This window comes from Lissotriton helveticus, chromosome 3_2, assembly GCF_964261635.1.
Source record: "Lissotriton helveticus chromosome 3_2, aLisHel1.1, whole genome shotgun sequence".
Taxonomy (NCBI): domain Eukaryota; kingdom Metazoa; phylum Chordata; class Amphibia; order Caudata; family Salamandridae; genus Lissotriton; species Lissotriton helveticus.
In genome coordinates, this window is record NC_136062.1 from 40,135,598 (window position 1) to 40,159,862 (window position 24,265).

Consider the following 24,265-nt stretch of genomic DNA (forward strand, 5'->3'; position numbering starts at 1 on the left):
ACCATCAACGGGACAAAGGTCAAATTAGGCGCTTATGCGGACCACATTCTCATAGTCACAGAGAGCACCAACTCCTCCATCCTGACCCTCATGGAGACCATAGGAAACTACTCAACCCATTCCGGTTACAAGCTAAACAGGGATAAGTCGGAATGCAAGCCACATAACATCCACACCACAAGAGCCTGGAAATTTAAGACCAGTCAAGAAACTGGGGGGGGGGCTAAATGTGGCAGATTTCAGAACTTTCCAAACTGCATTTTTAGCAAAACAGGGAGCCTACTGGGTCACGCCGAGCCAGGGATTCACACTGGTCTGGCTTACTATTGAGAAAGCCATACTAAACAACCTCGAACCAATAGCCCTCCTCACAGCCAACAAGCAGACTCAAAACTCAAACCAGATATTTAAAAACACAAGAAACGCACTGCTCAAAAGAGACCAAAAAATGGAGCATAGCATAAAAAACTCAAGTTGGGAATCACTGTGGGCAAACACAAAGATAAAATACAAGGGGAAAATGCTATCCGTGGATACATAGAAAAGACTAGGGATCTCCTACCCGCTCAGCTGGAGGAGGAGGGAAGCCCCTACATCTTCAGTATGCTAAAAGCTAAGCACAACCTACCAGACATAGAACTGTACAACTTTCTTAAAATTAGAACAGCCCTGTCCAAAACAAAGCTCACAAAACACAAACCCTCGATCATCCAATACATGGGGAATCTCAACAGAATAGGCCACCAGGTATCCCACCTCTACAGATTATTACTTCCCAGTTCCTCCAAGCTTAACGAGAAAACCACCACATACCGGGAAAAACAGCTTGGTTCCACACTCAGTGAGAAAGACAGCCATCTCCTCTGGTCCTCCCCCACGCAAGCCCAGGCAAAATTCTGGCTTATTTACAAAACTTACTGGACCCCAGTGCGCCTGGCGTCCCTGGGCTGAGGGAAAACTAAGCCATCTCCTCTGGTCCTCCCCCACGCAAGCCCAGGCAAAATTCTGGCTTATTTACAAAACTTACTGGACCCCGGTGCGCCTGGCGTCCCTGGTCTGAGGGAAAACGACCAGTGCTGGAACTGCAACAAAGAAAAGGGGGACCTGGCACACCACATCTACCACTGCCTCAAGGTTAAAGAATTTTGGAGCAGAATATTAACCCTCATAAATAAAACACTAGGTTGCACATTAAAAGACGACTTTGCTACACTAACCACTGCTTTCATTACAACATGACAGGGACCTACTAGACCTCCTACTAACAGCAGCTGTCAAAATAGTACTCCCAAACTGGAAAGACACTTTCAAAGCTTCCTTCAAGTGTTGGCTCAACAGGGTGATATACCTCAGAGGGGCTGACAACACTGCATTACATAACACACCATTGAGACAGCAGCGAAGGGGCATGTGGGCATCCATGAACAGCAACAAAGCAGCACCCCACCCCCCGCACCCTCCCCCCCACCAGACCAAAACTCCACCAAGACCATACCAAGCTTAGGGTATGCTACCATCTATTTCTTCTCTCTTTCCACCTTAATTTCCTACTTTCCCAACTTTCACACCCTCCCTCCCACCTCACTGGGATAGTGGATAGGGGGGCAGCCAAGCATAGATGTTGCGTACCTGTACTACCAGTAACATAGCCAGGCTGGGCTGTTACCATGTACCAACATACCGCTGATGATTATTTGTTATATGTTTTATGTCTTATGTTGTATGTATAAAAACTCCAATAAAAACTAGTTAAAAAAGAAATTCACCCGTCTGTGACTTTTTAGAGCAGCTCTTGTAACCATCAGAAATATTGGGCAGGATCCCAAAACATGTTTGACTGGCACTATTACATGCCCAAGAGTTAAGGCAGTGCTTGCTTCAAAGGAGTTTTGCCACTGTATTATGAAACCACGATTTTGAAGGCAGTAATGTGCATTTTTGTTGTGTGGCATCTTGGGGTGGTGATGTATTCTATTGTTTTGTTTGTTCTGGTGTGTTTTTGTGCTGCCTTATTGCAATGGGACTGTGTTGCACTGCTACTGGGATCACTATACTTTGACTGTTTTATTGTGATGTGCTTTAATTGTGTTGTTATATAACTTTGTGCATGGTATTGTGTTACATTCCTGTTGTATACTTCAGAGATGCTTCTAAATATACAGCCCAAAAAAAAACATACTTTGAATGTTCTTATGACAAGCAACCATTTACCAATGTCTTTAGTGGTACATTAGAGCTGCGCCAGCACTTAAACCACCTAAGGTATCAGGCCACCCACAATTGTGGCGGAGACCGTGTCTTAACTTAGCACTACCTGTGCTCTCTTTGTGTGAATTGGCCCAACATCTGGGGTGTTGGGGCTACGTGACTTTTCTTCGTTGTTTACATGTTAAAGTAACAAACTGCGGAACCTAGGCTCTTCTTCCTAATTACTCCTATCCTTCCTTGCATGTGTAATTGATTCCAGCCTATCTGCTTTTGGCAGAATTAATGATGTCAGATGATGATTAGTGGTAGAATCCCCTCTAGCGCTTGCAGATGGAGATCTTAGCTCTTGTGATCTATTATGTACCAAAACGCTTCCACATGGTGGCTTACGGACACCTTGTGCTGCAACCGTTCGACATTTGTTATCATTAATCAGCAGATGATGTCTGTGCTTGTAGTGAATAGACTACAATAGCAATAAGTGGGCATGTTAAAGCAGTTTGATATTTTACGTTCCTGAGTTATAATGAAACAGGAAAAAGGCGGAGGCTTTGATCAAGCTAAAACCACATGATGTTTTATGAGCTAATTCCATTTATCCTTAATATCATGATTTCTCTGTATTTTATTACACCGCTCCCCGTGTGCTGCCTAAACTGAAATGGGTATTAGCGTACCTCACAGTGTATAAAATGTACCGAAGAAAATGTAGTAAAAAGAGAATTTATCAGCACCAAATGTATAATTATAATGTGTCTTGGCAAAAAAATAAAACTGGAATTTAGAATGGAAAGTCCTTCCCATCTATTTGTTATATATGTCACTTTCAGAAACTCCATGCCATATGTATCTATGGTTGGATCACATTACAGCGCAGCGTTTGTGCGGTGTCTAGCTGTGAACTGATGACGTTTTTGCCGTTGGATCTCTGAGAAGAGGCCAGGAGAAAACCTTCAGGAAACATTTTTATATGGAGAAGATGCAAGACAGGGCACTGGAAAGTATATTCATGCAGCTCTGGCATTTCCAGGGCTTTGCTAACTGCATGCTGCCCTAGCTGCCATAGGGCTGGTAGGCCAAACTGACAAGGCAAGGACACAGTAGGTAGAGCCCGATTTAGGTCTTGACTACGAGTTTGGTGGTAAAAAAAAACCACCAAATTTGCACACTTGGTATATACCGATTCTCCATGGTTCAGTAAATAACATGTTAAATAACATTTACTCAGAGTTTTTACTCTGTACTGTAGAGTTGATATTTACTACATATGTTAAATGGCAAATGTATGCTATGTACTGGCTGTGGTAAATACTGCACGCACATACACGAAACATCAGGAAGTGAAAGTTTTCAGGCTTTGGAAGTTTCTGGAGTAAGTAAATGAGTAAATTAATCCTTAGAGACCAGGAATAGTCAGAGTGACTCAGAGAAGGACCTCATGACATCCCAAAGTACCCCATGAACTCTTTCCTGTGTGGCAGTGAGCCAACAATCATTTTGTATGGACAACACATCTTGAAACAAGATGAACAGAACCATTGCCAACCACTGATATCATTCAGTCATCACAAGCAGAAACCTGCCATAACTCTTCCATCATGGACCCCGACAGTGAAAAGAAGTACACTTTTATGGACCCTGAGCTGGTGGTCCTGGCCAAGACACCATGACCGTGTAATGTTCCATCTCATGCTGAATATGCCACCAAAAAAAACAAGAAAATGCCTGTGAAAGACGATAATGGACAAACTCAATACTGTATCAAAATATCCACATGATGTTCACAATATCATGAACAAGTCCCACACCTTGACTGCAGAGGTACTTAAGCGAGCTCCCAAGTACAAGCACAAAAGCATGGCAATTGGTTGTAGCTCTCCTACTCAGCTGGACCTCAAATCGTGGTAAAAACATTATGACCATTCTCAACGTGTCTGGAGTGGAAGACATGAAAGAAACTCTTGAGGTTAGAAGAATCCAAGGTAAGAGACATGAAAGTTGTCATTGAAGTACATGCTGTTGATCAAAAGTTGACTTGGCTGAGAACATCAGACCGACCGGTGTATTTTGTAACTTACATTCACAAAGATCAATATACGTGCACTCGTAGGGTCTAAGAACTCTCTAATGGTACTGCTGGCATGCATTGAGATTGGACTACAACAATAACAATGCATTGTAATCTTGATGATGACAGGTTGAGGTCTTTGCCCAGTTAGTTGAGGGTGATGTTTCATGACAGTATTACTAATGTTGCTTCACTGCAGTATCATGGCATTGGAGTTTGATCCAAGGCACCTAACATAGCAGTTCTGTATACACAGGTTCATATCAAACAGCATTCGCACATTAATGGTGTGCTTCATTTTACGGTTGCAGCACACTTACTCCTATCTACATGTATGTGAGTACAATCAAGTGACCGTAAGATGTCAGGATCGTCTGCTGTGACATAGATGTTTGTTTTGCTGGTGTTGGCTGTGTGGGTGTCCAAGGTGAACTGTATTTGCTGTACACTTACTCTCTGCAAAACATCCATCACTTAGTGTATTTTATTTATTTATTTTATTTATTTATTTACAGAGTTATATATAGAGCGAACTTGATCCCGAAGGATATCAGAGCACTTTACAATTTGAAGGAAAGGAAAGCAGCAGTTCAGTACATGCGTCAAATGGGGAATCTACATAGACTTTGAATCACATAAGGATCACAAAACAGGCCGTTTACAAACCTGGGGTCAGCAAAGAATGGGTTAGTCACTGATACATATCGACATAGAAGGGGAGCAGATGAGACACCAAGAGAGGAAGGAGAGGGGAAAGACAAAATATGGATTACGCCGTTGCAATGTAAGGTAATGGCCTAATACCATTTTTTAGTTTCAAACGAGTGACATGTATGCGTTGTGTGTGCATTTAAATATGGGTAGATACATTGTTTCTTGTACAGAACTGTATTTCTGTGAATTTGTTTGCTTTCAAATAAGAGGGAAGGGCCATTAAAGTGAATGAAAGTAAAGCATTTTTTGGGGAGGGTGATGGATGCTTGTTTGCAAAGAGGGCGGACGACCTTATAGAAATCAATAAAAGAAGGCAGCTTTTTTCGAGGAGAATGAATATGATTGAAGAGGGTGACATCTAGGGTGACCAAATGGCATGGTTGCAAATTCAGGACAGTGAGTGTAAAAATTCAGGACAAAGGGTCAGAATTCAGCAAAAAAATTCAGTACAGAAGGTCAAAATTGAGGACAAATATTCGGGACACAAGGTACAATTTACTGATACATCAGAGGAAGTCGTGCAACAGTATATAAGTAAGTAAATAGACAACCAAAACAAGTACAAGTACAATAAGTTTATATTAGGCTGAGACAATCATACACTGCCCTTTTCTTTGGTATGCGTGCAGCTGTGAACAACCATGCAGGTCTTTTTGTGGTATTTCATATGATCATAATTAGGGCTCCTGGTTTCATCGTATTTATTTGTTTACCATTTCCGTCTGTATTTATCCATATTTATTTTTTTCTAATTTTATCTGTATTTATCCATACTTATTTTGAGTTTGGTTGAAAAATTAAGATGAAATTAAGTATATTTCCACATTTAGTTAACAGATAAATGTGCACTCATGCTTGAATGTTTGCCAGGTTTCAATGCGGTGAACACCAGCAGAATATATATCAGTGCACTTATATGAAAATATGCAAATTTCAATATCAACCATGTGCATATGTATGCCTTTAAAAGCCTCTTTACTAAAATTCTTTTCTGTTTTTAACCCTCTTATCTATCATTCCACACATCTATTGGCCTGGCAATAATGGCAGACAGTATTTAGATTTACACAAAAAGCAACACAATTTCAGTTTTTATACACATTTATAAATAAATACAGTCAAGAAAATGAATGTTTTCTGTCTGTATTTATCTGTAAAAATAAGTAAAAACAGAAAACAGGGAGCCTTAATCATAATCTATTTATATGGTTGCTGCACTGGTTGTCTAGTCTGATATTTTGTTTATAGTTCATGGTCTGAAGCAGGCATGTTTGGGAAGAGAAGTGGTCGGGAAGATCTGCTTGGATGGACTTAGTTGCTAGCATCTCATATCGGAATGCCATTGTGAGATGTAAAGCAGAATGCATTGAATGTAGCTAATTGGGACCTGCAGTGCTGGACTAGAGTGCAGTACTCTGAGTGGCCATCTTTATGTATCAGATCGCTTCACTTATCCCATGTCTGTTCCACTGGTGAGGACTAGTTTAGGGGTTGGTACAGTACTGAGTGATGATTATGACCCAAAGCAAACAGTTCTTGTGTGAGGGTAGGGGCATTAAGCAGGAAACAGGAGTTATATACCAGCCTGCAAGAGCTGCCCAGGCTCAACCTAAAATCCCTTAAAGGCATCTGTATTGCCCATTCACCTTCTGAATACATTTAAAATCCAGTTTTTTTAGCTAGCTTTCTCGCCAGACTGGCCGAGTAGGCGCGAGAATATCTTGCCCTGATAAAAATTGACTTACAATAGCGAATAAGCAGGTATATTTCTTGAGGCCTGAAGTGCTACCATCAGTATCTAAAATGTGAAAATTAGTGAGTTTGGTTTGGGGTAACATATCATGCCTAGTTCAAAAATGTCTGTGATGAGGGGCGTGGCCGGGCAAGGGACGCCGCGGCTCAGCGTTTCAAGCAGCGGGGAGCCTCTACCGCGGCTCCGTGAACATCCAGGGGCCGCGATTCAAGATGGCGGGCGGCGCCTGATCGGGAACGGCGGCTTGAGGAGAGCGGCGACCTCATGTCCTGGGATTCTTCACGCTGCCCTGCGCCTCTGGTGAGACGGCGGATGGCGCGGTAGTGGGGCGGGCTCCCTGGTCCTTGGCGGGAGGTGCGGACATCGCAAGGCTTGCTGCCTGACTCTGCCATGGTGGCACATCTGTAATTACATGGCTGCCCCCGCTATCTGGCTGGATCTCCCTGGGCTCTGGTGGCGACTGGGCGGCCTGGGTCTGTCGGCTTGAGTGGGGTTGGTGTCCTCTGTCTTGTATTTGGTGGCCCTCACCTTGTGAAGCAGAAATGTGGCTGGCCGGACTTCAAGATGGCGGCGACTGCAGTTTGCCGGTAGTGGATTCCTCCTGGGCGCTCCTTCTTTGGCTGTGGCACCCCTGTAGCAGCATGGGATCCCTTCGGTGGAGAGCTCTCCTTACCAGCACTGGATGATGTTGCTACTTCGCGCCTAGAGGGGGGCTTGCTCTCTGGGTGGCTCTGCGGAGGCTTGGTTGGCAGCGCATTACCGGCACCCATCACATCCAGGGGGTGCAGTGCCGGTTCTACTGTTCAAGTGCCGCCGTCTTTCGGATCAGCGGCTGACCCCCGCCACCTGGGTCCGTGCCCCCGGTGCCTCCACTCTGACCGGGGGGGGCCCTTCTGACGGTCCCTGTCCCTGATCGCACCACTGGGATTCTGGTCCCCCCGCCTGTCACGTGTACTGAGAGCCCATCGAAACTGCAACCGGAGGTGTCCACCCAGAGTAGCCCCGCATGCCACCCATGAAGTCGCTGGCTAAAACGCCCACCAAAGTATCTGACTTCTTCCAGGCTCCTGATAAGAGCCCGGCCCTCCGCGCTGACGACGTGGCTACCACTATGGCACTCACGAGAGCGGACCTCCTTGCTATGTTCACGGATTTTAAATCTGATCTACGCAAAGACCTGGGGCAGGACATTAAATCTTCCATAGAGCAGCTTCGGGCAGATCTGAACGAAAAACTCACCTCTCTCCAGCAAGATGTCGATTCTGTGGACACCCGCATGATGGACTTAGAGGTTCAGTCCCAAGATCGAGATAAGCTTACGACGGAACTTCAGAAGTAAGTGCGGTCGCTTAAGGATCAGATGCTCCAGCCCCAGCTCAAATCGGAGGACAATGAAAATAGGGCGTGGAGAGACAACATCTGCCTGAAGGACCTGGAGGAGGGAGCGGAGGGGCCGGACCTAAGGGCTTTCATGGAGGGTCTCTTCGCTGAAATCCTGAGTCCTCAGATCCTCAAGATCAAACTCGAGCGAGTGCATAGGGTGGGGGCCCTTCAGCACGGAGAAAAGCGACGGCCCAGAGACATACTGGCGAAGTTCCATTCCTTCAAAGTAAAAGAAGCGGTCCTAGGTGCAGCCAGGTCGAAAAGCTCTATCACTTTTCAGAATCACTCCTGTATGATATACGAGGACCTGGCCCCGGCCACATTAGCGAGGAGGCAGCTCTTCAGACCCCTCACCACCAAGCTCGGAGACGATAAGATTAAATATCAGTGGCCCTTTCCATTTGGCTTGAGCTTTGAATACCGCAAACGACCACGCCACATCACGGATCTACAGGAGGGCTTGACTCTCCTAGGCCACGCCAACGTTGGCACTGCTTCTAGCTAAGGAGAACCCGGCGACAATGATAAGGCAGCTTCCTCTGCTTCGACATGGTCGGAGAGGGTGCGCAGGGGACCTAGGTGAATTTTACCCGCCCCGCGGGATGGCGACTGCACCCCCGACGCTTAGACTGTATCTCCACCTCCCTGTTGGCTCTTAGAGGATGTGAGCATAGGGGGGTGAACTACAACTGGCAGTCTTTGCCGAGGCTCTATGGTACTCCTCTCGGACCTCTCATTGTGGCGGCTTCACCTTTTTTGCGCTCGGTGTCGCCAGGAACATGTGTCGGACTTTGCTCCTCAGGATGGCTCATATATCTGTTGGACCCGGTGGTTGTTCTTGAGCCGGCCCCTCGTGCCCGGCTCGGGGGGTTCTGGTCTACGGGGGACCCTGGGGGCTGTGACCGAATTTTCTAGTGTTGGAGGCCCTTCATATAAATCTGCCACTGCTGATTTCGGATGTCTAGCTAGGCATCCTCTAGGCGCGGCTCCGGAGTGGTCGCAGACGGAGACCTCGGTCTTTCGGCTCCCCACTTGCCTGAGGGGTGTTTATCACTGCTGATGTGCTGTTCATGTCGAGTGTTACATTGTTATTGCAATGGTGGTGACATGCGAATGAGGGGTTGCGCTATTCTTTTTTATTGTCTTGATGGAGGGGGGTCGAGGTGCTCGAGTCTGCTATCTCTGGAGGGCCTGGTGGGTCTGGGGGGGGCCCTACTGCGCTGTTTCCCCTATCCACTGACACAATGACACTCACCTTAGGGACATGGAATGTCAAGGGACTTAACTCCCCTCAGAAGCGCCAGAAGGTCTGGAAATAGATTAATGACCACCACCTTGATGTCGTGGCCCTCCAGGAAAAATATCTAAAGGTGGTGTGGCACACCTTCAATACTTGGGTACTTTCAATAGGTAATCCAAAAATTGTCTTTTTTCACGTTTTTGGGCGCCTCAGGAAAGGTCCCTTCTGGCTGAGGGACTCGAATTGAAAACAAGCGTGAAGGGAGTGTGGGGATTCCCACACTGAATCCTGATGGTGCTCCTCGGGAGATATGACAAACCTCCAAATCTTCGATAAGTATTCGAGTTCAAAACAGATTGCTTTATCAGAATTCTTTATTCAAGTGTTCATGTGGTCGATTAGTCGTATATTGTTTTCATATAGACTGTAAAAGTATCTCTTTCATCATAAACATTGTTCAGATGTGTAGAAAATCCCTATGCATTTCGGGATGAAAGTCCCTTCATCAGGGAACTCAACAGTATCTAAAAGGAAATATACACTGTTTTAGGAAGTGGACTCAAACCTCTATAACAATGGAGAATAACTAAAACAATGGAGAATAACTAAAAAAAATGGAGAATAACTAAAAAAAGGGGCCAACTGTAGTAGAACGAGAGTGTCACCCGAAAGTCAGTGGGTTATTCGGGTCCATAAACCAATGAGTGAATTGAATTAAGCGGGTGCCTTAGGGTTGTAAAAAATATGGAGAGAGAGAGTAGTTCAAGAAGTGCAAGCTCGTGCGCGAAGGGTAGATGTTTCTAAAGACACCACGAAAACATCACAGTAAAAATACCCAAATTGATGTACAGTATCGTGCATAACGGAAAATAAATCAATAAGTAAGTCTTAGTGGCTGTAAAAGAATTATATGCTTACCGAAACAATCAGGATGTCGCATTCAGCAACAAACGGTGAGAAACGTAACGCGCCGGTGAAAGTGTGTGAAATAGAAACTGGTCATGTGATGTGGAAAACAGTTCCGTTATTTGCATGGAAAGCAGACTACGGGAGGGATACTAAACTAGTGTGTGATAATTAAATGGCTAAATAAGCATGCACACCATATTTCAGAAGCCCAAGAATGCGTGTGGATAATGAAATAAAATTATTTTACAAGGTAAAAACAGAAGATGATCGTGAAGCGTCGGCCATCTTGGATAGGGAAGATCAATTAAGTGGAAAAATGCGGATCACAGCAGCAACAGACGATACAATTGTTGAGAAAGAAACTAAATAAATAAATGAGTGTAGAAAATGAAGGCTGGTCAGGTGTGAATAAAGGTTAAAGGAACGGATTAATTATATTGACAGATAAAACACAAAAAGGTATGAAGGACAGGTGGTGAGAAAACAAAGTAGACAAAGGGCAGGTATGTAAATGATTGGTTAAACAGAGTGGGATAAAATTCTTTTGCAAGGTGAAGATAGAAGGTCATCGTGAGGCGTCGGCCATCTTGGATAGGGAGAATCAATTGAGTGGACAAATGAGGATCACAGCAGCAACAAACGATACAGTTGTTGAAAATAATTGTAGAAATTAAATAAATAAGTGTGGAAAATAAAAGCTGGTCAGGTGTAAATGAAGGTTAAAGGAACAGAAAAAATCTATTCACAGATAAAACGCAAAGAGGTGAAGAAGGACAGGTGGTGTGAAAACAAAGTAAACAAAGGGCAGGTATGTACATGATGGGGTAAACAGAGTGGGACAAAATTAGGGAATATCTAGACAGCAGCGACGGACAAAATAGGTTGTTGAAATTAAGGGATAGTCAAGAAAGAATAATGGTCAACGGACACAAAAGAGTATGAAAGATGGATACCACTAGATCAAAAGGTCAAGTGGTCTGAAACAAAGTAAACAAAGGTCAAGATGTGTAAATGGTAGGGTAAGCGGAATAGAACAAAGACAGAGAGTGTCAAGACATGTTTACAGATGACAACTGTATTCAATACGATCATTTAATCCTTTCGGTTGGCACGAGTCCAACGATTTAATCCAGAACAGTTCGCGTTGTAATAATATCTTTCGATTGTCCACGCCAGACCTTCTATCTTCACCTTGCAAAATAATTTTATCCCACTCTGTTTAACCAATCATTTACATACCTGCCCTTTGTCTACTTCGTTTTCTCACCACCTGTCCTTCATACCTTTTTGTGTTTTATCTGTCAATATAATTTTCCCGTTCCTTTAACCTTTATTCACACCTGACCAGCCTTCATTTTCTACACTCATTTATTTATTTAGTTTCTTTCTCAACAATTGTATTGTCTGTTGCTGCTGTGATCCGCATTTTTCCACTTAATTGATCTTCCCTATCCAAGATGGCCGACGCTTCAAGATCATCTTCTGTTTTTACCTTGTAAAATAATTTAATTTAATTATCCACACGCATTCTTGGGCTTCTGAAATATGGTGTGCATGCTTATTTAGCCATTTAATTATCACACATTAGTTTAGTATCCCTCCTGTAGTCTGCTTTCCATGCAAATTACGGAACTGTTTTCCACATCACATGACCGGTTTCTATTTCACACACTTTCACCGGCGCGTTACGTTTCTCACCGTTTGTTGCTGAATGCGACATCCTGATTGTTTCGGTAAGCATATAATTCTTTTACAGCCACTAAGACTTACTTATTGATTTATTTTCCGTTATGCACGATACTGCACATCAATTTGGGTATTTTTACTGTGATGTTTTCGTGGTGTCTTTAGAAACATCTACCCTTCGCGCACGAGCTTGCACTTCTTGAACTACTCTCTCTCCCCATATTTTTTACAACTCTAAGGCACCCGCTTAAATCAATTCACTCATTGGTTTATGGACCCGAATAACCCACTGACTTTCGGGTGACACTCTCGTTCTACTACAGTTGGCCCCTTTTTTTAGTTATTCTCCATTTTTTTTAGTTATTCTCCATTGTTTTAGTTATTCTCAAGGGCCTCTTAGATTCCTGGCGTACTCTCTACCTCACTGCCCGTGATTTCACATTCTACTCCCATGTGCACCGAACGTATTCCCGCTTAGATTACATTTTTATTAGCCAATCCCTCCTAAGCAAGCTTCCGGATGCTAAAATATTCCCCGTGCCTGTCTCCGATCATAGCCTCTTAGCGATCTCTCTGACTTGGAGGGTCAACAACTCTACGTCTCCCAGGTGGTACTTCCCGCCTGCTCTGGCTCGAGATAAGGACTCCTGTACCAAATTAAGGGAGGCCATCGCCGAGTTCATTGATATTAACGATCCTGTCGACACTTCGGAATTTACCACCTGGGATGCTTTTAAATCTGTCTTTCGGGGGAGGTGCATCTCCCTTAACTCCGCACTGAACCGACAACGTGTCAGGGAACGGAGGCGCTGGAATCAGAATTGTCCTCAGTGGAACAAGCTCACAAGCAAAACCCTACTAGGTAGACCCTCCGCAATCTCACGGCGCTCAGGGGTAAGCTACGTGCTATCTATAATAGCTGGGTGGAACTCACCCTACTAAAATTGCGCCAATTATATTATGCCCAGGGAAACAAAATTGGTAAGCACCTGGCTCGACAACTTAAGGGGAAAAAGGTGCAGGAGTTTATTGGGGGTATTCGAGGGCCGGGGGGTGATCTTACCCATAGCGATGAGGTGAAGGCGAAACTTTTTGGGGATTTCTATAAGGCCTTGTATTCAGGGGACACCGTAGATCCGGATGTCCAGAGTGCTTACTTATGATCCCTAAGGCTCCCACAGGTCCCTCCAGAGTGGAACGAACGCCTTACAGCACCCATTACCTGCGATGCCGTTACAGTGGTGATTGAGGCTCTCAAGCCTCACAAAGCCCCTGGCCCAGATGGGCTTACGGCTATATTTTATAAGACATTTGTCCCAGACATCATCGCTCCTCTCACGAGGCTCTTCAACAGGATGGCGGAGGAGGGTGCCACTCCCGATTCTCTATCAGAAGCAGTTCTCACTGTGATTCCCAAGCCGGGAAAGGATCCTGAAACTGGTGCCTCTTATAGGCCTATAGCTCTCCTTAACCTCGACGCGAAGCTGTACTCATCCATCTTAGCCCAGCGCTTACATGACCTCATGCCCGATCTTATTCATCCGGACCAATCCGGCTTCATCAAAGGGTGCCAAACCCACGACAACACCCGTCGCATTGTCCACCTTGTCGAGTAGGCCAATAGATATCGGATCCCCGCGGTTCTGGTAGAGCTGGACGCGGAGAAGGCTTTCGGCAGGGTGGACTGGGGGTTCCTGTTCCGTACTCTGTCAGCCTTTGGCTTTGCTCCCCAATTTCTTACTATGGTCCAGGCCAACTATCTCCATCCTTGCTCCAGAGTGTTGGTCAATGGCTCGCAGTCAGCTCCTTTTCTCCACTCTAGGGGCACCAGGCAGGGCTGCCCCCTTTCCCCTCTCCTTTTTGCCCTTAGCATTAAATCCTTGGCTGCGGGAATCAGAGCACACCCTGCCATCAGGGGGATCCCCTTCACGGGAGAACAACACAAAATCTCTTTATTTGCCGATGATGTCCTGCTAGCCCTAGTCGACCGGGCTACATCTCTCCCCCCTTTGCAAGATGAACTAGCTAAATTCGAGACAGTGGCTGGCTTTAAAGTTAACCTAGGGAAATCCTTCATTCTTAACCTTACGCTCTCGCCAGCGGCAATGCAGGAACTTCGATCTCTCACCCCCCTTCAGTGGGCCACGTCTTCCATTCAATATCTCGGCGTCCAAATCACACCCACAGTAGGGGGCCTCTACGCTGTCATTTTCCCTCCCATACTGGGGCGACTTCAATCCGAACTTAATAAATGGAAACCCACTTTTCCTCTCATGGCTCGGTCGCATCCACGCTATAAAAATGACTCTCCTTCCAAAGCTGATTTACCTTTTCCAGGCCTTGCCTATTGCGATGGAGACGGACTTCTTCAAGCGAGTTAAGACCATGATTTTGAAATATGTCTGGCAAGGTAGACGGGCGCACTTCTCTTTTGCGATACTCCGTCATTCTAGGGGGGAGGGTGGGGTGGGCCTCCCCGATATTCACTTATATTATAAGGCAGCTCAGCTCCGGGTGCTAGTGGAATGGACGTAATGTAAATCTGATAAGCATTGGCTACACATGGACCGTAGTGTGACTGGCCACACTATCTGGGACTTAATCTGGCGCCCCAAATGAGCCAGGCCGAAAAATACTTATTTAAGCACTCCTACACGTATGACACTCACGTATGGGACTCGTTGTCGGGCGATGAGAGATGGACCGCCTTCCCTTCCCCCTTTACACCCATACATTTTAACACGGCATTCCCTCCGGGACTGCAGGCAGGACCATTCAACGCATTGCGGGAGGGGGGCTGCTTGGCCTTAACACACCTCTTCCACAACTATGATCCCCTCACCTTTGAAAGCTATAAAAGTTAGTACAATCTACAGGACTCGTAGAGGTACCATTATTATCAGCTTTTACACTGGGCCTTGGGCCCGCAGGTGCGGGAGGGAGCTATACGACCCCTGACAAAATTCGAATCCTTCCTCGTCAAAACAAAATCCATGAAAGGCACAATTTCATTTATATATAAATTTCTTCTTAGTACCATACACGCACGCACCCTCGCTACATGTCAATGTGGGAGGATATTCTTCAACGAGATATCACGGATGACGAGTGGTCCCGTTTGTGGGCTGATATCACGAAATGTAATCAATCTGCTGATCTCAGGGAGGCACATCTTAAAACAATGATGGACTGGTACCTATATCCTTCCAAACTTAGCAGAATCTTTCCTGGGTCATCCGATAGGTGTTGGAGAGGCTGTGGTCTTTTGGGAGATTTCAGCATATCTGGTGGGACTGTCCCCACATTAGGCCGTTCTGGGAGGAGACCCTTGCCCATATTAAAGACGTGTTGGGCTATCCTATACCAACTAACATGGCTGAGGTGCTGCTGGGACTTCGGGACCCCTCGTTAGAACACCAGTCGCGGGCAGATAAAAAGATCATGTGGATGGGTATTGGGGATGCTAAGATCACGCTAGTGGCAGCGTGGAAAAAGAGAGAAGCTCCAGCTCTCTCCCTCTGGTATTCCAGATTATGGAGGCTTCTCAGTATGGAGCGGATGTCGGAAATTTTTAGGGACGATTTTAAACATTTTGAGTTCACTTGGGGTCCCATAGTCACCTTTGTCTGCCCCGCCTCTGTCAGGGCACTCCATCTATTTCAGTTGTAAAGCATGAACCATCAAGTGTTTTGTAGCGTGCACCTTTTTATTTTTCTTCTCCTTTTTTTTTTTTCAGGCCGTCACCTTGTACGGGGAGGGGGAGGGGGGCAGGGTTGATTGTATTTTTTCTTTTAGTTCAGTGCTCCGCGGTTGGGAGCCGTTATTCCAATGCTTTGGTACATCCTGCATACCCCGTCTGATAGACGAACATACAGTATAGCTGTCTTACAGCTTGGTGGGATATTCGTAGCATTTGTTACCATTTTGCATGAAGAGCCTTGTGCCCTATTCTTTTAGATGCAGTTCCCTCTCAGTGTGCATTCCATTGGGGGTGGGCTAGGGCATGTTTCTCGTGTAGTTCATAACTCTGTATGCCGTACAGTTCTGCTATTCTCCATAGCCATCTATGTGTGATGAATAAGATGACGTTGTGATTGTTGTACCATGCAAAGATTGTCTAATAAACAGAAGTTTGACAAAAATGTCTGTGATGGCCTCAGAGAAATAATCAGTCCTGCTCATCAGTCTAGGAAGGGTTATAAAGTAATGTGCTAACAATACAAAAAACATCTTTCCATAAATTACCTGCAAATAGAGAAAGTTCAAGATAGGTGCTCATCTACCCTGAAGCGCGGATCCCTACTAATTCACCCCAAGATCAAACTGCATGGTGCAACTCGAGGTCACAAAGGACGCCAAAGCTACATCCATGGATCTACAGGCCTTAGTCAAAAAGGTAAACATTAGCGCCAGTATTCTTTTATTAGGAAAAGACGGCAATTTTAAAAAAATGGTCAGGAGAAAACTAATTTCCAAAAAGAATATTGCTGCACGGCGTAGGCTTGCAAAATAGAACATGAATGAACCAGAAAACGTCTTCAATGATGTTCCCTAGACGAGCGAGAAAAAGTAGAGTTGTTTAGCTGTAATACAGAACAACATCTTTAGTAAAAAACACGCTCTCAGTATCGCAACATGAAACCGTTGAGCATGGTTGAGGATTTGGGCTTGCTGTGCAGCCACGGGAAACAAATGCATCACAGTGACTGAGTCCACCATGAACTCCCCTTTACGTGAGCATTTTCTAGAGGTACATGTGAGACAATGCGGCCCATTAGGATATTGGGCTGATTGCCACCGCCTGCATGGCGGTGGCGATCTGCCGAGATCCGTCCCCGCCCGCTACCCATTTCCCCCTGCCATATTACTATGGCGGGCGGTCCCATTTCACGATAGGATGGCGGGTGGACAAAGTCCGCCCGCATTCCTGATGAATACCTATGTGTCGAACCGTGAAAGCTTAGCCAAAAGTTGATAATTCGACCAGACATTGTTCCACAACACCCTAGAAAAAGGATGTCTGCAAAGCAAATAATCAGGATTTTGTAGAACAATACAACATGCATAGTTTAACCTTATCAGAAGGTTGTGGCGGAACATTCAGAGAACTGTGCATTAAAAATACTTTTAAAAATCACAAAGCTGAACATAAAGAGGTGATCGAGCCTAAATAGGGTTTAGTCACTCTCCAGTATGTTGAATTGGATGAGTGTCTCTTTTGGTGTGTTTTATAATGGTAGTGCTCTTTTCCCACCAAATATTTATAATAAACACCTCTGAAGTACAAATTGAAGAATGTGTTTCAAATAGGACAATTCATGAGTTCCATAACACAGTACAGCATTCTTGTTTCTTTTAACATTTTTTAAAATGTATATAGTCTGTTGCCCTTCTCATTCTTACAGGATTCAGCCAGCGCATTCTGCAACCTATATTTCAGTATGCTTTGGCCTTTCTTAATACTTACAATTGCAGTTATCCAGGCTTTAAGTGTGTGAGGTGCCCCGGTTGGTTTATTTTGTGGTCAGTTAGCAATTTGCTAGACTTGATTACTGCAATTATAATTATAAGAATATACTTTATTATATTTTTTCTAACTATATAAGACTTGAGCAGTGTGTAAGGTAGAGGTATGGGGGTGAGTATTTTCCTGTCATTATTTAGCTCCCTTTGTCAATCCTGGACACTACTAGATTAAATTACAAGTTTCAGGTTGATCACGGGAAAGATTTCAAGGTTTTGTGTAACTTGAGTTGAAAATGCTGGCTCTTGGTACAAAAAAGAATGTAGTGAACCTCTAGTCACTGATTTCAAAATCGTGTTTTAAATGTTCTAGTTCTTCTTGGAAATTGTCTGTGTGAACTGTATTGGTTTTGATAGATGTACTATTTCATGTATCATTTAATACTAAAGGTTAATGTATTTATATTAATTCACAACTTTTACCCAAGAAGTAAGAATTCCACAGGTGAGGACGCTTATCTGTCGGTTCCAAAGGCAGCAGCATAATCACTAGACTCCAACTGCAAGTTTAAAGGCTGCCCTAGAGGTGCATTTAAGCTAGCAGTTTTTGATGATGAGTTCCCACAATGAACACCTGAAAGTGGGTTAGAGCAGCCTTATTCTCTGTTTTGTAAGACATGTATCCCACCTAATAACATGAAAATGTTTTATTGGTGGCCTGATTGTAGATTGAACGGGGGAGGGGCTGATGTAATCATTCCTTTCTGAAGGGCGTGGCTACTGTCCAGATGCCGCAGCCTGATCTTTAAAGGACCTTTGCAAAATCTGACTAACCGGTGGTAATAGCAGTAACAGATGCGTCAAAAAATGTAGTTCCTCTTCAGAAGGCTCGAGGTCTTGATTTGGATGTAGGCACTAACAGGACGTCTGCCAAAAGGCATAAGTCCCATCTGTCAAATTCTGCCCTCGGAGATTTACATCAGGGACATCTTTGTGATTCTTACCATAGCACGTTGCCCCAAGTGAGCGTCCGGTGTGCTGCCACAACCCCTTCAAACACTGTAACAATTGTAAATTGTAATTGTAAATTGATACTTGTATAGCGCACTACTCACCCGCAAGGGTCTCAAGGCGCTTGTACGAATACCGCTGTGGAACCCATCCTGGCTTTCCCTGTGAGGTGTCCACTCCTGGGCACCCCCAAGGTGGAGGCCAGGCATCCTTAGCGTTGTGGGGGCCGTTGTGGAGATTAAGCAAGCTATTGCCCAGAGTTGCAGAGTGGGACTCCATGATTGGAATAGGCACCGAGGCAAGAATTATCAGGTCCGTGGAATTTTTGAGCCCAAGACCCGCCGAGGCGGGGAATTGAACCCTGGTCCCGGGCCAGACCTCTGCATCAGGGTCTGCCGCTCTAACCATTGAGCCACACTTCTCCAATGCAAACAACAACATCCAGTCAGATGTATTCATCCATAGAGACATGGCTTCCCTTACTCTCCTGCCATCTCTTGCTTTAAGAAACTGCCTTAACCAGGACAGTCTTTGGCGGCCATAGAAAAGTCAGAAATGTAAGACATGGATCACTATTTCAATCCCATGCTCTCCTTCGAGCTCACCGGCACTCTTCCAGTAACACACACTCGTTGCAATGTTAGTGCTTCCACTGAGATCTACCCTGCACCAAATGTTGCGCATAGACATCTTGCAAGGGGTGTATTTGATCAAGTACTCTCTTAAGCATTGAAACTGTAATAGGTCTTAGTGTATTTTGCTGAAGGTTGATAAAGAAATATCATGTTGTAGTGACACAGTAGGACACACCTGGACCCTGCACTCCCAAGAGGAGGCAAATGCACTACTGCCCCTTTAAAAAACACAAGTTAAACAGCACTCCCAAAAGACAAGGCAATAAAATAAAACCCAGCACTCTCTCAAGGCGAGGCAAGAAGACAAATTCTGGTGTATTTAAAGTGACATAAACACATTTATTAATTCAATATTTTAGAAAAGAATGCAAAATATATCAGTTAATGCAGACTCCCAAATATCAACTGACTCAAGTACAAAACCAGAATAAAATGCAGCATATATACATGTAGCAAAGAAATTTAGAAATGATGTACATAAAGTAAGGAACATCTCACCCATCGATCATGCAACATCCTTGCCAACTCAAGCTGGAGAAGCCCTTCAACTGCCCAGGAAGGAGTTCGATCGATACCCATGTTCTGTCACTTCCACAGCAGTACGTCTACTCTGTGGTGAGCTTCTAACTGCACCCCGAAGGTCCTCAGCGTGAATACCGTTTCTCAATGTGAGGCGAAGATTCTAGAAACCTCTCTCCCTTTAATCGGAAAAATAACGAGCTGGCTGTACTGGTCTATGTCAAGGTCAAGACGGAGGCAGGCTAGGCTCCTGTATTTTGACTCCGAGACAGAGCTGTACATTTGGCACATTACCTGAAAGGTACCAAGCATGCATCCCACACAACATGTTCCAGTAGTTCACTCTGATTGGAGAGGAGCGAAAAACAAGTGAAGAGCAAAAACATGCCCTCCCCACTTTACAGCTAAGTGCAAGCACAGAAAATGGAATCTGTTGCACAAGATGGAATCAGCAAAGAAAATGGAGTCAATTATGCCAAATGAAGCCAATGGTCAATATATCACTCAATCTCAGTACATGCCACCATTTGACCATTGGCTTTCATAACATATTAGTCTACGGTCAGCTGCTTTAGGTCGAAGCATAGATAAGAGATTAGGCACACACTGGATACAACAACATAATGATATCAAGATATCAAGATACATATTGCTAATGCTATCCCACCCAGAACAGAGCAAAGATTACCAAAATCAGGCAGCCACCCAAACAACCAATACCACCACCCCTTTTCTACAACCTGCTTGACATCTTTAGCTAACTTATGTAAAGCGTCAATGTGGAATTGAATTGTCTCAGAATGATCTGAAAGATTAAAGCAACACATTCCCTCAAAGTCTGAACATCCATGATCATGTTTTAAGAGTAAATAATCAATTGCGGCTCTGTTCTTTATTATAGCTTTTCTTGCCCCTTGCACATCTAATAATAATTCTGCTAAAACAACTGATGTATGATTAATATTTTTCACCATCAAATATGCTAATTCGCTAACAGCCCTAGAATTATTAATGGTTAGGCCTGGAATTCCTACTATTGAAGCAGCTAAACTAATATATTCAGACCTAGATAATAAGTGAATTTCAGAATCACAATGTTCACTGAGTTGAACAGCTTCTCTGGTATTCCGAACATGTGATGATGGATCTAATGGGAATATCATGAGGCCTAATCTAGTAAAGGCACACGGTCCACCTGTGATATTTGCTGGAATATACGTATATGTAACATTACCACATGAACATAACCACCCTACAGGCTATTTGACAGGCCTGAAATGACTGGCAGCAGATACTAAATTTTTGCACGAATCACTGACAGAATATCGACTACAGTAATATCGACGGCAAAAATATCTGAGGCGAAATATCGATGTCAACAATATCGAAGTCCTATCTACATTATGGTAAGTACAAAAATATTGAGAAAAAAAATATTGTTGTCAAAAATGTTGTTGTTAAAAATACAGTTTTTTAAAAAATGTTTAAAAAATAATGTAAAATAAAGTAAATATTATATATAATTAAAAAAAAACAGTTTAAAATATTTAAAAATGTTTAAAATTATAACTAATACATATAATGTAAAAAGATAAATTACAAAAAAATATACATATAAAAAAATAATATATATATTTACTTAATAATATTTATAAATAAGTATTGTCATACGTTATAAATATATACATACACATAAAACAATAATATAAATAAAAATATATATATAACAAATTAAAACATAAAAAAAAATTATATCCTACAATAACTAAACAGTAAATATTGGATAGCGTAGGGGTAAAAATTACAATTCCCGCTCCAGAGAGTGCAACAGTAGGGAAAGTGTTGGATAGCGTAGGGGTAAAAATAACTATTCCAACTCTAGCGAGTGCAACAGTAGGGCAAGAGTTGGATAGCGTAGGGGTAAAAATTGCTGGTCCCACTCCAGTGAGTGCAAAAGTAGGGAAAGTTTTGGATAGTGCAGGGGTAAAAATTACTATTACCACTCCAGAGAGTGCAACAGTAGGGAAAATGTTGGATAGCGTAGGGGTAAAAATTACTATTCCAACTCTAGAGAGTGCAAGATTGTGGCAAGTGTTTGATAAGGTAGAGATACAAATTACTATTCCCACTTCAGGGAGTGCGAAAGTAGGGAAAGTGTTGGATAGCATAGGGTCAAAAATTACTATTCCCACTCCAGAGAGTGTAAAAGTAGGGAAAGTGTTGGATAGCGTAGGGGTAAAAATTACTACTCCCACTCCAGAGAGTGCAAAATTAGGGAGAGTGTTGGATAGCGTACGGGTGAAAATGACTATTCCAACTCCAGAGAGTGGAACAGTAGGGTAAGTGTTGGATAGCGTAGGGGTAAATAATTACTATTCCAACTCCAGAGAGTGCAATAGTAGGGAAAGTGTTGGATAGCATAGGGGTAAAAATTACTATTCCCACTCCAGAGAGTGCAACAGTAGGGAAAGTGTTGGATAGGGTAGGGGCTAAAATTACTATTCACACTCCACAGAGTGCAACAGTAGGGAAAGTGTTGGATAGCATAGGGGTTGAAATTACTATTCCCACTCCAAAGAGCGCAACAGTAGGGAAGGTGTTGGATAGCGTAGGGGTAAAAATTACTATTCCCACTCCAGTGAGTGCTACAGTAGGGGAAAGTGTTGGATAGTGTAGGGGTAAAAATAACATACAAATAATTAAAATACTTTTTTTAAAATAAATAATGATTTAATTATTAAATAACAATAAATTAATTAGCAATACCAATGAATAATTAATAAAAACAAATCATCAATTAATTATTAATTAACAATTAAATTACTGATAAATACCAATAAATAATAATGAATAATTTAGTTAAAAAGGAAGGTTTTTAAATATTTGCGGAAAGCAAGTAGATTGGGTTCCGCCCGCAGAGGGAGGGGAAGAGTATTCCATAGCTTGGACGCGTTGAAAGAAAAGGAGCGGCCGCCACTTCTTGATCTCAGAACTTTAGGGACAAGGGCAAGATGGGCTGGAGCTGATCAAAGCTGTCTAGGGGGCTGATAGGGAGCGATCAGGGTGTGACAGATGACCGGGCCAGTTTTCCATAGGGCCCTGTGGGCAATACATAAGGCCTAGAATTGGATTCGCTCCTTGACTGGAAGCCAATGTAGTTCCCTCAGGCCCAGCATAGAAGACTGCCGACGAAGAATTTGAAGCAAAGTTCGGGCAGCACAGTTTTGTATAATCTGAAGCCTTTGAATAGTGGATTGAGGGGCCCCCAGGTACAGAGCTTTCCAATAATCTAAGCGAGACGGGATTAGGCCCTGTAACATAATCTGTCTTGCCTGAAAGGGGAGTAGAGTGATGATTTTGCGTAATAGTCTGAGAAGACCATAACAGGAGGCGGATAGCACCACCGCCTGTTGGTTAAAATTGAGTGAGCTGTCCAACCAGATGCCTTGACTTTTTATTGTGCTTTTTGGGGGAGGAGGGGATCCAAGACAGGGAGGCCACAATAAATGTGCATTGAATGAAGGGGCGTGGCCCAAGAGCTTCAGCTCAGTTTTTTCTCCGTTAAGTTTCAGACAGGAGAGAGTCATCCAGTTAGCCACTTCCACGAGGCAACAGCTCAGATTGGATGCAGGGGCGTTCGGCTGACTCAGAGCCACCACCAGCTGAGTGCCGTCTGCATAAGTGATGATATTGATGCCGAAAGGACGGACAATCTCAGCTAGGGAGCTCATATATACATTAAATAATGTAGGGCTCAGGGAGGAGCCCTGAGGGACGCCACAGCCGAGCGGGAAACTGGGTGAGACATGGTCAGCTTCAAAGACCTGGAAGGTACGTTCTGTCAGGAAAGACCGGAACCATGTGATGGCATTTCCAGTGACACCTAAGGTGGTAAGTCGGTGTAACAGAATTTCATGGTTTACCGTGTCAAACGCGGCACAATTAAATTACTTCCCACTCTTTTCCCCTATAAACCCACATCCCGCTGCTGAACTAAAACGCTAAATTTACTGAAAAATAATTACTAATTCCTATTTTTTTAATTAATTTACTATAATTAAACTTTTTTTTTTCCACCCTATTCCCCAATAAACCCACAACCCGCTACGGTACTAAACGCATATTTACTTAAAAAAACATGACTAACTTCTAAAAATGTTATACATATATACAAAAACCAATACAATACTTAACAAAAAATATAAACACAAACATATAAAATACATATTAAAATACATAACGATATTTCTTACCTTCAGGTCGATATTTTGGTCATTGATATTCTTGATTTCCATATTCTGTCTCTACGATATTTACAACTCGATATTACTGTAGGTCGATATTTAAAACTCGATATTTAGACTGCGCACCTTTTTGCACATTATGTGGTTTTGCAGTATTTTTGCATGTACTTCCATTTCGATTTTTGCATGGAGTTTGTTGCTCCCATGACATCATGGATTGAGTTCCTTCAAGTCGTATTTGAGCACATTTACCAATGGTAATGGGGTCACAAATTAGATTGTAGCACATGTCACCTTCAGAAATGTTGAACGTTATCACTTGTGTTTTTCAAATCATCATCAGTAGTTTCTGGACAAAATCGGCAAAACTCATATGGTGACAAGTGAGTTTTCACATCATGTTCCTCCACTGCCTCATCTGCATTTGTGACA

General features: G+C 43.5%; 1 protein-coding gene across 6 annotated transcripts in view; it reads left to right on the forward strand.

The window, feature by feature from the left end:
- Positions 1-24,265, forward strand: part of FAM227B (family with sequence similarity 227 member B) — a 3,234,040-nt gene that overhangs the window by 2,557,161 nt on the left and 652,614 nt on the right. The gene's annotated exons all lie outside the window — the stretch shown is intronic.